Source organism: Seriola lalandi, unplaced genomic scaffold (assembly GCF_002814215.2).
Source record: "Seriola lalandi dorsalis isolate HSWRI2012SDOR001 ecotype SW California unplaced genomic scaffold, Sedor1 jcf7180002054861, whole genome shotgun sequence".
In the NCBI taxonomy this organism is placed as follows: Eukaryota; Metazoa; Chordata; class Actinopteri; order Carangiformes; family Carangidae; genus Seriola; species Seriola lalandi.
Genome location: NW_019525414.1, coordinates 2,887,248 through 2,900,732, shown reverse-complemented (window position 1 = coordinate 2,900,732; position 13,485 = coordinate 2,887,248).

Sequence of the window (13,485 nt, the reverse complement as noted above, 5' to 3'; positions counted from 1 at the left end):
TTAAATAAAGTGATTTTGGAAACGGATGGTTTGTTTGTTTGTCTGACTTCTTGTTCTTAAGCGTCTTATCAGCCTTCATTTTAGTGATATCCCCTTAGTAATACTTTGTTTTTTGATATTTTGATGAGTACAATGTTACCATAAGCGACTGAAATGATGGCCAAAGCTTCAAAAATAAATCCCATTTGTTATTAACTGCTATTAGGTCTTTACTGCTTCCCGGCACAATCTAATATGATCGAGGCAGTCTGGCTGGAGATAAGCATGGGTGTGAGTTGGTGATTGAATCATGATGGTACTCTGGTGCCTGCATGGGAGAAGTCTCTCTTTCCGCTGAACAATTGCTTCTGTTATGACCACATCCCTACTCATTGTTACTGATGTTTCATTGTTACAGCAAATCTCAATAAAGACGCAGTTGCTCGATTCATCTGTGAATCTGTGGAGGAAGTACATCTGAAAGCTGGGCAGAAACTGCCACAACCCCACATTCGAATAAGAAATGGAACTAAAATCCACTTGCTGGCATGGGCTTTAATATCATTTAAAAAAGGCTGAAGCTACTCTAAAACAGTATGTTGCATTATTACTAAACTTTGTATACACTTACGGTGAAAAATGAAAAAACTTAAATTTTAGAGCATGAGGCAATGATACTTAAGTAAGAGCTGCTGGCAGGTGCATTTGTTTGTCGTTATTGTATCTTTCACGGGAGACACAAAGTACGGGGATTTCACACGAGAATCTACATCTAAAGAAATTTCACCTGAGAAATGTTTTTCCAATTACCTTGGACTGTTCAGTTTAAACTTGCGAGCATGACGACGTTTCTCAGATGCTCAAATCAAACAGGACAGATGTTTGGTGATACAAACTGGAGCTGCTCCCCAGACAAGCAATGACTGACTTTGAAGACTTGTGGAATGTTTCGCGCAATAAGACTCAGACAGCATCTTAACAAAGACATCGTTTACACGTTCAGCTGCCACTGAAGCATGTCCAGGCGACAACTCAAAGGATTAGCCTCCAATTATTCCTCATGGTCAATTTATTTGATATTATAGACAGTTCTGAGGCAGGATTGTTTCACTACAGATACTTTGTTTTAGTTCCTTTTCACCAAAGTAGCAAAGGTCAGGGGATGAAATTTCAACACTCCACCCATGTCTCGTGGCCGCAGACAGCATTCAGTAGTTCAGTTGTAAGAGAAGTACTCTCATTGCCCTCATTATGTCACTTCTGACATTTGCGATGCTTTTGCGGGTTTGTTTATTCTGGGTTGTAGGAGGACTCCTTCGGTGCCACCCATGAGGGCCTATCAGTATCAAAGCAACACGTCAGAAACCTGACACACATCACAAGCCTTTCTCCGGCACTGCCAAGGCTGTGCTGGGAGTGCACTGAAGTCTGTGTGAAGCAGGCTCTTGTGAATGATCAGAGGGATAAGAACCCTCTGTAACATACAGCTATATGGTACATGTGAGCATGTAGATGTGAGCGTACAAACTACTGTAAAGTGTCTATTGTCTTTTTTTAGTAAAAAGAAAAATACAGAAGCAGTATAGTATCAAGCTGTCATACCAAACATTTCAGAAATTGTACCAAATATTGGGGCTACAACTTTTATTTTAAACACATACGTATGGTGTATTGCATGAAAGATTTAAACCAACTTCGCCTTGATCAAAACTACTAGCTACTGTTCTATATGAGATCTAATATAATTGATTACAGGCTATTTTTCAAAAGAAGGATTGCCATCGCCTTCCATTTTTCTACACATTTGATAATACTCCTACAACCTGTCAGCTTCACAAAAGCAAAGGTCTACACTTCATTAGCATTGGAACACAAAAATGTCAGATGGGTGAAAAAGGAAAAAAAAATATATGTCTAACAACAAAAACTTGAAAAATGAAAGCTGGAAAGTAAATTAATTAATTTCAGGAAGAAAATACTGTTGGTCAAACTTAGTAACATTAGCTCAACTCTGGAAAAACAAGCTAAAAGCTATCTGTAAGCCAACGGTAGCTGATGTAGTTGTTTTAGATAAATACATGGCCTAAGGGAGGTTTTGAGCCAATGTTAATGGAAGACATTATCCTTAATCTCAAAATGACTAGTGTGTAAATAATGTTAGTGTTTACAGTTTAAGTTTGTATCACAGAAAAGAAAAAGACAGCAACATGCTAGAAAAAAGGACAACTTGATTTGAATACAAAATTGGTTTGCTATGATCACACAGTTTTTACCTTCTACCTGGAATCAAGTCATCGTGTGCAGCGCATATCATTGATGATCAATCCTTACTGCAGTGGCCGTGGCCCTTTGCTGCATGTCATCCCCTCTCTCTCCGCAACTTTACTGTCTCTCTGTCACTGCTACTATAATAAAGGCATAAAAAAAAAAAACAGAATAAAAAAAAATATCACCAGCCAACCACAAACACCCACGAAATGCTCTGACATCTATGCTACAGTCTGCTTGTGTGGAATGTAAGTTGTTAAATGAACACGTGCGAGAACATCTTTACTAACTAGAAAACTGGTCTGTAAGGACGCTGAAGTCAAAAAGGCAGAACCTTTGCAATGAGGAGGGACTGAAGTGCTGATAGAAATACGATCAGATTTTTTTTTTCTAAGGCACTGATCTATCATTTATAACTACCTTCAATGTACCATGGTAATGGTTATAGTAATAGAAATAGCACCTGACTGGAGAATTAGCTCCAGATGTTGATATCAAAGCGCCAGATTCCTAATTTCCGTATATCAGATGGATGAAAATGCATATTTATTTATTTTCTGGAAAATTGTTTTACATTTGGGTGGAAGCTTGGCTTATGATGTGACAGTACTGGCCAAATTACAAGGCCATTTGTATGGTTTCATCATGATACTTTTTGTTGTTCTGAATGGTGTTTTTTAGAGCCAAAACTATCAGGGGTAGGGTTAGAACAATTCTGGCTCTGTAAATGGATTTCTACTGCTATTTGAAGTATCAGCACCCAGTTAAAGGGAGCGCTGCAGAACCAGGTGGCTCCTGAGTGGTTTTGACTAAGACAGTAACTCTGACTGGGCAAGATGATTTTTAGAACTTGTGGCAAAGTGGTATCTCCGCTGTGTTTGGAACATTTTTGCAATTTCAAGCTCTGTTGGAACAGTCAATGCTGAGTCTCTGCAGTATTGTCTATGGGTGCATGCCTGTTTTTCTTTCTGTCATTACTTCCTTTTTTGTGACCTGCAAACCGATGTTTCCGTATCATTTTTGTCCTGCCATCTGTCCCAGTAATCTAGGAGGCAAAATAAGCTGCTTCAACATCTCCATAGCAGCTTTTTTAAGGAATATGGGGAGTTATTTTCTTCCGCCATTAAACCATCCATATACAACATGCCCTGCTCCTTTCAAAAAGATTTTAAATTGACATCAGCAATAAACCTTGATTATTTCCTTGGAATAATATAACAAACCGAAAGTGATAGATACATGGATTACAGGCAATAATCAGATTTCAAGAATGGATCTTATAGTTGCTTATAAGGGTCCTCCCCAAAGATCAAAGGTCAAGGTAAAGTCAGAAACAAATAGAGCAACATATAAGAGTATGGATACTCCACTACACTTCAAAGATACAACTATTCTGCATTCAGTGGCGGCTGTCGATGCCAATGTAGGAAGTGTTGTGGCATTCACAGTGCCATAAAAGTAAGGGTGTGAAGGAATAGCCTATAAGCATTTGCCTTCAACAATGACAGCCCACTTGTGTGTCTAATATCATAAAAGCAATCAGTGATATTTTTATTGCTTAGCAATGACTGGCCCACCAAAACCCATCCGGAGACACACCATCACATACGGCCTGTGTCACACAAGAATCATAGTAAACAGAGGATAAATGAATGATGGTAAATAGACTCAAGGTTTCTGCTGTCCTCTGCCTCCCACCTATGCTGTAAAACTTGACTGGTGTTAATATTGGACTTAGTGGGAGCTGTGGTCTTCAACCCACTACTGAATCGTTGAACTTGAACTGTTGTCTGTAAAGTTACTGTTGCTAGTTGAAGCATTTTGACTTTTCTGTATTTGAACTTCTTTTCTCTGAGCTGTTCAGCCACAGTTTTATGTTTTTATTTAACTTTGTTATTCGGCAACAGTCCACTGCTGCCTCACTCTTTCAACCATGATAAAGATACAAACACATAAACGATAAGCGGTTGGACAGAGCTGCGGAACCAAACCAAATGTAGTTTGCTGGGGAGGCAGATGTGAGGGAGATGACAGCCACACAACCGCAATGGGCTGCACAGCCTGCTCCACTGGGCTGTTCACCACACACAAGTTTGTGACTGGGCATCTTTAGAAACTGTCACACTTTCTTGTGAATTTATATTATTTTCCATGGAGAGCTTTAGCGTTTATGGTAGAATTTTACAGAAATATATATGAATAATTGCTGAATTGCTGTTAAACTGCACCGAACTGTCCAATTGTGGGAACTGTAGTGTCTCAGTGTCTGAGATGGGCTTATTGTAAACTTTTCTGACTGGACTGTATTATTCAGAGAGGAAACTAACTGTGACCTTCTGTTCATTACAGTTTGGAATAAGAGGCTGGCAGAGTCAGGAGTAGTTCAGTAGATTCTATGATGTTTTTCATTCCTAAGCCCAGAATAAATATATGTTTTCATAATATGGCTTTAATATAGCCGTGTTATAGAATTGGACAAATCAAAGTGATGTATTTCTCTGAAATATCACAAAGAAAACACAACAGCACAACATGAAAGTCTAATACATTTGTTGCCGCCTCCAGTCCTACATTGCGTTCCACAGTGAGGAGCACTCTGGTCAAGATGAGTCAAATAAATTTCCTTTTGTAACCACCCGCTCTCAGTCTGTTGTTGAAAAGAAGCAATTTCCTTTATCTACAATTGAATACAGTAAAATGTATTCACTGTAGCCATCAGTTTTACCATAGAGGATTGTTCTGCTAAATTATTCTTGATTAAGCTGATGGTGGAGACAGACAAAGCTAAATCCTTGGAATAACTCATTTCACCTTAACAAGTGAGCTTCACCTCATTTAGTCAGTGTTAACACCCACAATTACCGCTGGCAGGATAACAAATGTAAATTACAATCAAATTCTGTATTAGCCATGCTTCACTGATTTTAACTACTCAGAGGAACAGACGGAAACGGGAGGCCACATTGAATTGCACTGCTGCAACTGCTGCAAAGTAATTTTCCAGAGAAATTCTGGTCAATCTCTGCTGAACAGCAAAACAACATGTGTCCAACAGCTTTCCATTTGGAAACTAATGGAGCTGCTGCGTCGAGATGTTTGAAACAAGTAAACCTAAATGACACCAAAACAGCTGGTGAGGTGTGATGATGATTAACTTCTGCACTGCGGGTTATATAAAACAAGAACCGCACGACAACACATTCAAGTGCACATGTACAAGCGCATATAGATTCACACACACTTTCACAGATGCTCGCACACATGCGCGCAGCCCCCTATCCTCTCAAGGGAGCACCTCTGCAACCTTTATCATTCAGTATTTGATCCTGCTTTCCTTCTCTGTGTGTCTAGCTTCCAGCCTGGCCAATTCAAGTGGTCAGGTGCAGCCTCTTCAGAGTACCTAGCATAACAGCCCTCCAGTCACTGTGCTCACCAGCACCACAATTGTTTGCCACAAATGATTTTGCCTTTTATACTCCAGGACTGAAAACATAACATCAGGTATCCAATTTATCTTCTTTAAAATGTTGAAACCTGTTCCTTTTGCTTCTTTCTTCAAACATATTTTGACATATTGCTTGACATATTGCTTGACATGTCAGATGAGAGAAGATCTCAGTAAATCCACTGTACAAACAGCGTTTACGCAGTTAGTATACTTATTTCAGGCTTAGTTACTTCTGGGAACCCATCAGACTGGTACGAGCTTGCAAAGGGAATAATAACTGGGAGCACCATCATCAGTTATCCTCTTCACCCTCTACATGAATATGGTATTCAAGGCAGGTGAAACTCAGTGCAGAGGCCCTCTCTAAGTCTGGTGTTCAGTAGCCCCCCCATCAGACTCTTTATGGACAATTTCACTGTTCACATCATTGGTTCCTGATGGTAGGTTGATCTTCCAGGGCCTGGAAAAGCTTGTCTCCAGGGCAAGAATGAGTTTCAAACCTGCGAAATCCATAGGCATGGTGTTGAAGAGGGGAAAAGTGGTGGACAAGTTCTGTTTCTTTTTGGATGCCGTGCCAGGAGTTCTGGGTTTCTTGGACGAGAGCAGCACTGTTCTATCGGGACTCAGGGACTTGGCTCAGACACATGGCTTTGTTTGGTGTGGTAGCAACTGGATGGGCAGGGCTTGGAGCCATTTCACAACCTTGCTATGATAAGGCATATGGTTGGGACAGATGCCATCTAGGTGCTGAAGACAATTGCACAGACCGCTTCCAAAGCCATGGCCAACAACAAGCATGGCCAGAGGAACCTTGACTTTATCAGTGCTGGTGAGCAGTCTCAGTCACAGCACAGATCAGCTGCCAGTCTGCTCACCTCTGCGTTGGACTGGGAGCTGCAATTTGAAACGGGCAGACAGCTCGAGTTCCCGGAACACATAATGACTTCCTATTGGCCAGATGTAGGGCTGTCATCAGCCTCTTCAAAGCTGTTGTGTCAATAAGCAACTGTTATTCAAAGGTCACCATATCAATAAGGTGATTGCAACTTAATGACAACACACACAGTTCAACTCTTTGTAACATATAAGCTTATTGCCTGGGCATGTCTTGTTTCACTGATGTTTCCGCGTCTTGTGGTTCTTTCACACCTGCGCTTTTTAGTCTGGTTAAACCGAACTCCCCCTTGGTACGATTCGTTTGGGCAGGTGTGAAAACAGTGATCATGCCCAGGTTCAGAATGCAGTAATGATACATTTTTGGTTCACTCCAATTTTTCTCTGTGTGAAAGCAAACTGAGCCAAGGGGAATTTAAGTGTGAAAATGCCTTTAGTCACGCTGTGAGAACTATATTTGTCTGTGAACATAGTACAAAAATACAGCAACAACGTATACAGTACATAGCATGAAAACAAAGGAAAATACAAAACGGCACTTAGCATGAACATGAAACAAAAGCATTGTAGAAGTAGAACAAAATACCTTGTTGGCTGCTTGTCATGAAAAGAGGTTCTTGAGTCCTTGAGAGTCTGATGAGAATCTCTTTGACTGTCTGCTTTGGCTTCAGATGTCAATAATTATGACTTTGAATACAATACAGCCGAGCCTCATGAGAGCCATCCAATCACCTGCAGTCCATGAGGGAGAAAAAGAAGTTCTGCTAAATGCAGCAGCACATTCTTATGCGGTACATCAGCTTTGAATTTTAACTTTAGATTAAATGAATTATTTATTTATTTATTGCATAAAACTGAGCATTTACGCAGCAGCATTTACACTGATGTTATGTCGCATCTTGTTTTGATATCCCCCAACTGGCCAAAAAAAAAAAAACAAATCAGTTTTTCAGGTTAAAGTTTTAAGTCTAGCATGTGGTGGTCAGAGGATTTATGGTGGTTCAGAAAAAGTATTGTTCACTTTGTTGACTGATCCCACAACAGTGCCTTGGGGCTAGTGATCCTGACGTCTGGGTTAACTAACAGTTGATAGGACTGAATGGGGTCAAACAGTGAGGTTACAGGAGTAAACACCAAATTAAATTCAAGTCTAGTGTCTGCCGTAGCGAGGCCTATGGCTACTTTGTGACTGAAACTGAAAGGAAACATGGAAAAATGCATTTGACATTTCCAATGACTAGACATGGATAACATACATCTATGCCTGTAACCACCAGTGTGCCACACCTTTACCACTGCTCCATCTCTGTGCTAGTGAATGCACTATAAGTCACAAACTACATCTGTTTAATTATATGCCATTAAATCATTAGCTGATGCTCATATAATGAGGTGATCAGCAGGGATGTTACCGGCCAATACACACCATTTCCCACCACACACTGACTCCGCAGCCAGCGCTGGCCGGCTCAGCACACCAATCTATGTAATCAACCCCCACCTCCCTCACCCCTCTCACCCCCCTCACCCCCCTCACCACCACTACCATCTACTCTTAGCCATTCGTCTGCTCCATTGAGCACAAAGCCACTCGCGCCCCTCTTGTTCTCTGCTCAAGCAGAATCATTGGCAGTGACAAACATCATTATAATGTTTCTCGATGAGCACTCCACCTTTAGCTGCATGTTGTAGCCTGCGGGGGCTCTTCTCCTGAGCGGGATCTATGTGCTGACCCGTGTTTGCATGCTCGCAGTTAGACTGTCCACTCAAGTGAATCACAGACCCAAGTCACTTCCCTGTCATTTTTGCTTCCAGGATATTATGCATTACTTGAAAGACTTTGAGTGAAGAGGACTGACATCATGTAGCCTTTTCATTAGGAGACAGTGAAGATGTGACTCTATCTACATGACTAAATGAACATTTGTAAAAACACATAAAAATAAAAAGTAATTAATTAAAAAAATGAATAAAATACAAACAATGAAAAGGTTAGGCACCAGAATACTGATTCTTTCATTTTACACTTTTGGAAAGGCACTTTCTAAAAAGTAAAAACATCCCATTTACAATACTAACAAAAATTTCCAAGTGAGAAATAGTTAATCCTTTACTAACCAACAAAATTATTTTCAGCTATGCACGGATGCCAGATAAATCAAGCTGAATGGGAGGAGTGATACTCTCCTGCAGCAATCTAAGGTAAAAACTTGTACTATATATTTGGAATAATATGATGTATATTCACAGGTTATAGTGTTTGCTACATTAACTGGCATGTTTTGGTAATATGTTGGAGTATTGATGATTTACACCAGTGGAGCTGCTGCAAACTCTCATACTATTCTAGTCTTTTTGGGATATGATTAACTGGTGGATGAACAACTGCCTCACCATTATTCAAATAAAATAAAAAATGTGAAACATTGTAATGTTATTTTATGCAGAGGCAAGAACCAACTTTGGAATGTGGAATGTTTTCCTGTCTTTTGGTCTTCTACTTCATGTAAATTACAGTTACTTCATAATTGAAGGGCCCTAATATGCCTGAAATATTAATCCGTGGACTATTAGAGACACACTGTCACAGAGACTGTTGGGGGCTTAAGTGTTCATTGTGACAGAGCTGTGCTTGGAGACAGTCTGCTGCAGACTGTTTCAAGTATTAACGCTTTGGGTCCTGTGTGATTTTGCCGTAATACCGAGACAGAGTCAAGCACGTCCCTGGGCACGTTTTTTTATATCCTAAAACTATTATTTTATGAATATTTATAACATATTAACTACATATAACTACATTAACATTGCTAAAATCCAGGTTGTAAGATTCATATTGGGTGTAAACAACAGACAGCACATAAGATCCTGCTTATTTTTGGTTATACATTATGTGGGTTTTTGGAGGTACATCAGTAATATGGCTTTGGGTAGGAGGCATGTGGTGACTTTGACCTTTCCTAACCTTGGCAAGATGATGCGGTGACCAACTGTGAGGCCGGCTGTCCGTCTCTCACTGGGCCCTTTTCTTTAAGTGACAGACCTGGAAATGTTGCCAACACATTCATTTCTCCATTAAAGTATATCTAAAAGTAATGGGAAATGCCGTCATTAAGCTATTATGATAACATCTTTAAATTAAACCAGTTGTGTTGTTAATCACAAGAAAATTACAAATGGAAACATAATCTTGTTTGTGCTGACATTGCTTCCTGTAAGTACCCTACACATTTGCCTGTGCCAGTGAATGTGCTTGTGCCGCTTCTTCATGGAACAAATCATGAGGAGCAGATGTACCTGTTGTCAGAGATGGCAGCCCCCATAGGGCGCTGCTAGCTCTGTGCTCTGGGATCATGTGTCCGGCCTGTTACCGAGTCCAAGAGGTGTGTGACACATTTGTGACAGGTGGATTGCCAGGTGTCCCAGCTGGTGGCCAGGCTTTCATGTGCTCAGGCCGAGATGTCACATACAGCGTTTTTCAAGAGAGCCCTCCCAGAATACTATCTACTGAGATCTGAACCAATACGGCTCCATGTGTATCAAATGTACCTGCTACGCATATGAACTTGTCTGTTTTGAGAACAATGTGTGTGTTCATTTTTGGTTTTCTTAAATTTGGCTCACTGATTTTCCTCCAAAATCATTAAATTACATGAAATGTGATCAGTGGCATCACTTCAGCGAAATTGAAAACAATATGACACATGTTTTTGTGGTTCCTGAAAAGCATCTGCATTTCACAGTACAGTATAGTCTGATTAGTAAGCTTCTCTTGAGAGGCAGGGACAAACTAAGCGGCATGCAAAGTAGAAAGGTGAGATGACTCCTGAAATCTAATGTGACTCCTGTGTGTGAGTGTGTGTGTGTGTGTGTACTTGCACTTCTGTCTCTGTGAGGACCAGTTTGAGTTTTAGACATTTTGGCCTCACAACTTGTAATTGCTGTTTGAGATTTTAGACTTGGTTTTAGGATTAGATTTCATATTAGGGTTGGGGTTAGGCATTTAATTGTGATGGTTGAGGTTAGGGTAAGGGGGCAAGAAATGCATTATGTCAACAAGGGTCCTCACAAGGATAAACGTACAAGTCTGTGTGTGTCTCTGTGTGTATAGGAGGTAGTACACCTGTAAGCCCTGCAGTCACTGGAGCAAAGCCTATTAGAACAAGCATAAGACATATCCCTCAGACTGTGAACTGTGAAGACACACACTCACACACACACGCCCTTGCACACCTTCTTTATGGGGACTTTGACATAATGCATTCCTGAGCCCCTTGTACTAACCTTAACCATCTCAACTGAATGCCTAACCCTATAACCAAGTCTTACCGCTCAAACAGGCTATTTAAACTTGGTCCAGCATTTTGGTCCCTACAAAGCTATCAGACCCCACAAGTATAGCACACACACACACATACGCACACACATACACACACATGCCCATTTCAGGTAGATAGGACTTTGTACAATGCAGGCATGAATTACCATCTTGATCACACCCACAGCAGCCGCGATGTCATGCAGACTTATTGTTCTGTCTAATGCTGAGGTCACCTTCAACAAGACAGCAAGTCTAGGTGTGGCATTATACTGTCTGCAGCAGTGATGCTTTGTTCTCGGCACAAAATGTATTTCTTATCCCCTGCTAATGCGTAATCATCAATTGACAGCGAGGAATCCAGTGACTGTCAAGGGTAAACTTATTGTTCTGTCTCCTGCAGAGTTTGTTGGGATCTGAGCTGCTGCAACCACTAGGTGTGGTATTAAAATACACTTAAAGCAACAATGATGCTTTTCCAAGTTTACTTCTAACCCTTTCCAAAAGCTTAGTCACTCCATTGACAGCAAACCACTGTATCTGTCTAGCATTTAGTATCTCGGGCTCTTTTGTGCATTGTCCAATATTTGGTGCAGATTAAATATTGATTTCTATACATTTTGGAATGCAATGAAAAATGTTCCCTTGAGTTGGATTATATGGGGCGTTACTGGAGGCCACTCATCATTTTTCTGATTCCTACAATTTGACTCTAGAGGTGAGATTACACCATTTACTTTACTCTTGTGGCCTTTCAATATTTGAGTTGTTTGAGTATTCAGCAAGCCTTTCTCAAACGACTTGTCCCTAGCAGTGATCAAACTCCACTAAACTTACTTTCCAGTGCGCTAAGTCCTTAAAGCAATCAAGGATGAGGAGAAAATAGACAATCTCCAAGAGAGTATCTCATGCTGATTTGCTCGCCACACTTATCCAAATAGTCTGGCTCCTTATCAAATTGGATTGGTTTATTTGAATGGGAGTGAAGTCCCTTTTGGTCATTCGACAAGATTAATACTGATTTAATCTGAAATTGTTAAATATGGGACAGATGGTGACAGTAGCAAGACCTTGAATTCTGAAACGGTCGTCTATAATACATTGTGTTTTCTTGGTCTTTCTTCTTTTCTGCATAAAGACAAGCCATCTGTAGATTATTGAAGTGTTTTTCAGGTGACTAAGCAACATTTTTTGTGAGAAATAACCATAGTTGTGCATTTCTGTGGCCTCTTCATCGATAACAATAACATCTCATCCAACATTCAAGTTTCTGACAATATTTAGGATCCATTTGCTACTCCTGCAAAAATACTTTAGAAATGTACCCAGATCAATTCATTACAAACTAAAAGGCTAGCACTCGGTAGCGCTACAGTAAAAAGCTGGATGACTGAATTATCTTAAATGACAGTCAGGGTAAATGCACATTGTTTTCCTAGCTCTAATATTTTACAAATGAATAAAGCATTGCGGCTCTCGTCCTCACTATATGTTGCCATAATCACAATAGACGGTGCATATAATCATTTCTCTTGTGTGAGTGATGTTACTGATAGTGAAAAATGAGAATCTGTTTCAGCTGTAAAACAGAGGCTGTTTCAACATGCTTGTCCACAGCTCATTAAAAGCTGTCTCCATGTGCCAGTAGATAATTACAAATGATTTACTGCAGGGCCTCACCTTGAAATACAGCAAGCCTCATCAGGGCTAAATGTCAGTTACCTGTTTTGAAGATAATCACAGCAAAGCTGACACATAGTCACCACAGATCCGTTCAACTGATTTTTCTAATTGCAGATATCGCAAGGACTGTGACGACGTGGCCTCTGCTCTCATCTGAGCACCAGGTAGTGAACTCCTGAGTATCCACGACTGCACTACAAGCCTAATGCTTGCCTTGTTGTTGTTCTTTTATCCCTCTATCCCGCACACAGGAGCAGCCTTAGAGCCTCTGCAGATGCTAGTGAGAGCAAGGAAATCAATGCACTCAAACAGGGATAAGAGGGGCTTGGTTTTGGATAACTCAGGGTGTCTTAGTGTGCATTATTCATTAGACAGGAGAGACACACAGTCACAATTGCTGCCACTGCAGAGGTGTAGTGGAGATGAAGAATATGAAAGCTACACCACATCGCTCCCTAAATCTCAGAGCAGAAGAACCGCAGTTCCTGGTGTGTAGCTTTCTCTCGCTCCCTCTCCGAACGGGCAGCTACAACACAGCTTCTGATGATGTTGTAAACCTATTTGAGGTAGGAACAAGGGTAAGGCCTTTTCTGTGGGCCTGCAGGGTTTTCTGGCTTAACTTAGTAAGGATAAAAGCTAATGTGTATTGTGTAATTATAATCACTGACACTGATACTGATCAGAGTGCGTGGTCTTTGTATGCTCCAAGAGAGTGGCTTGCACGTAAATATGTAGGAAAAAATATAGAATACATAAAATAAACATAAACACATAAATCTCCCATATCCACTATTGGTCAAAACACCTCCTCCATTTTTCCTGCTATTGTTTAAATTTAGATAATTCAATGTATGTGTTTTAGAAATTAAAGCACAGAGCAAATAAATAAAGATAGAAA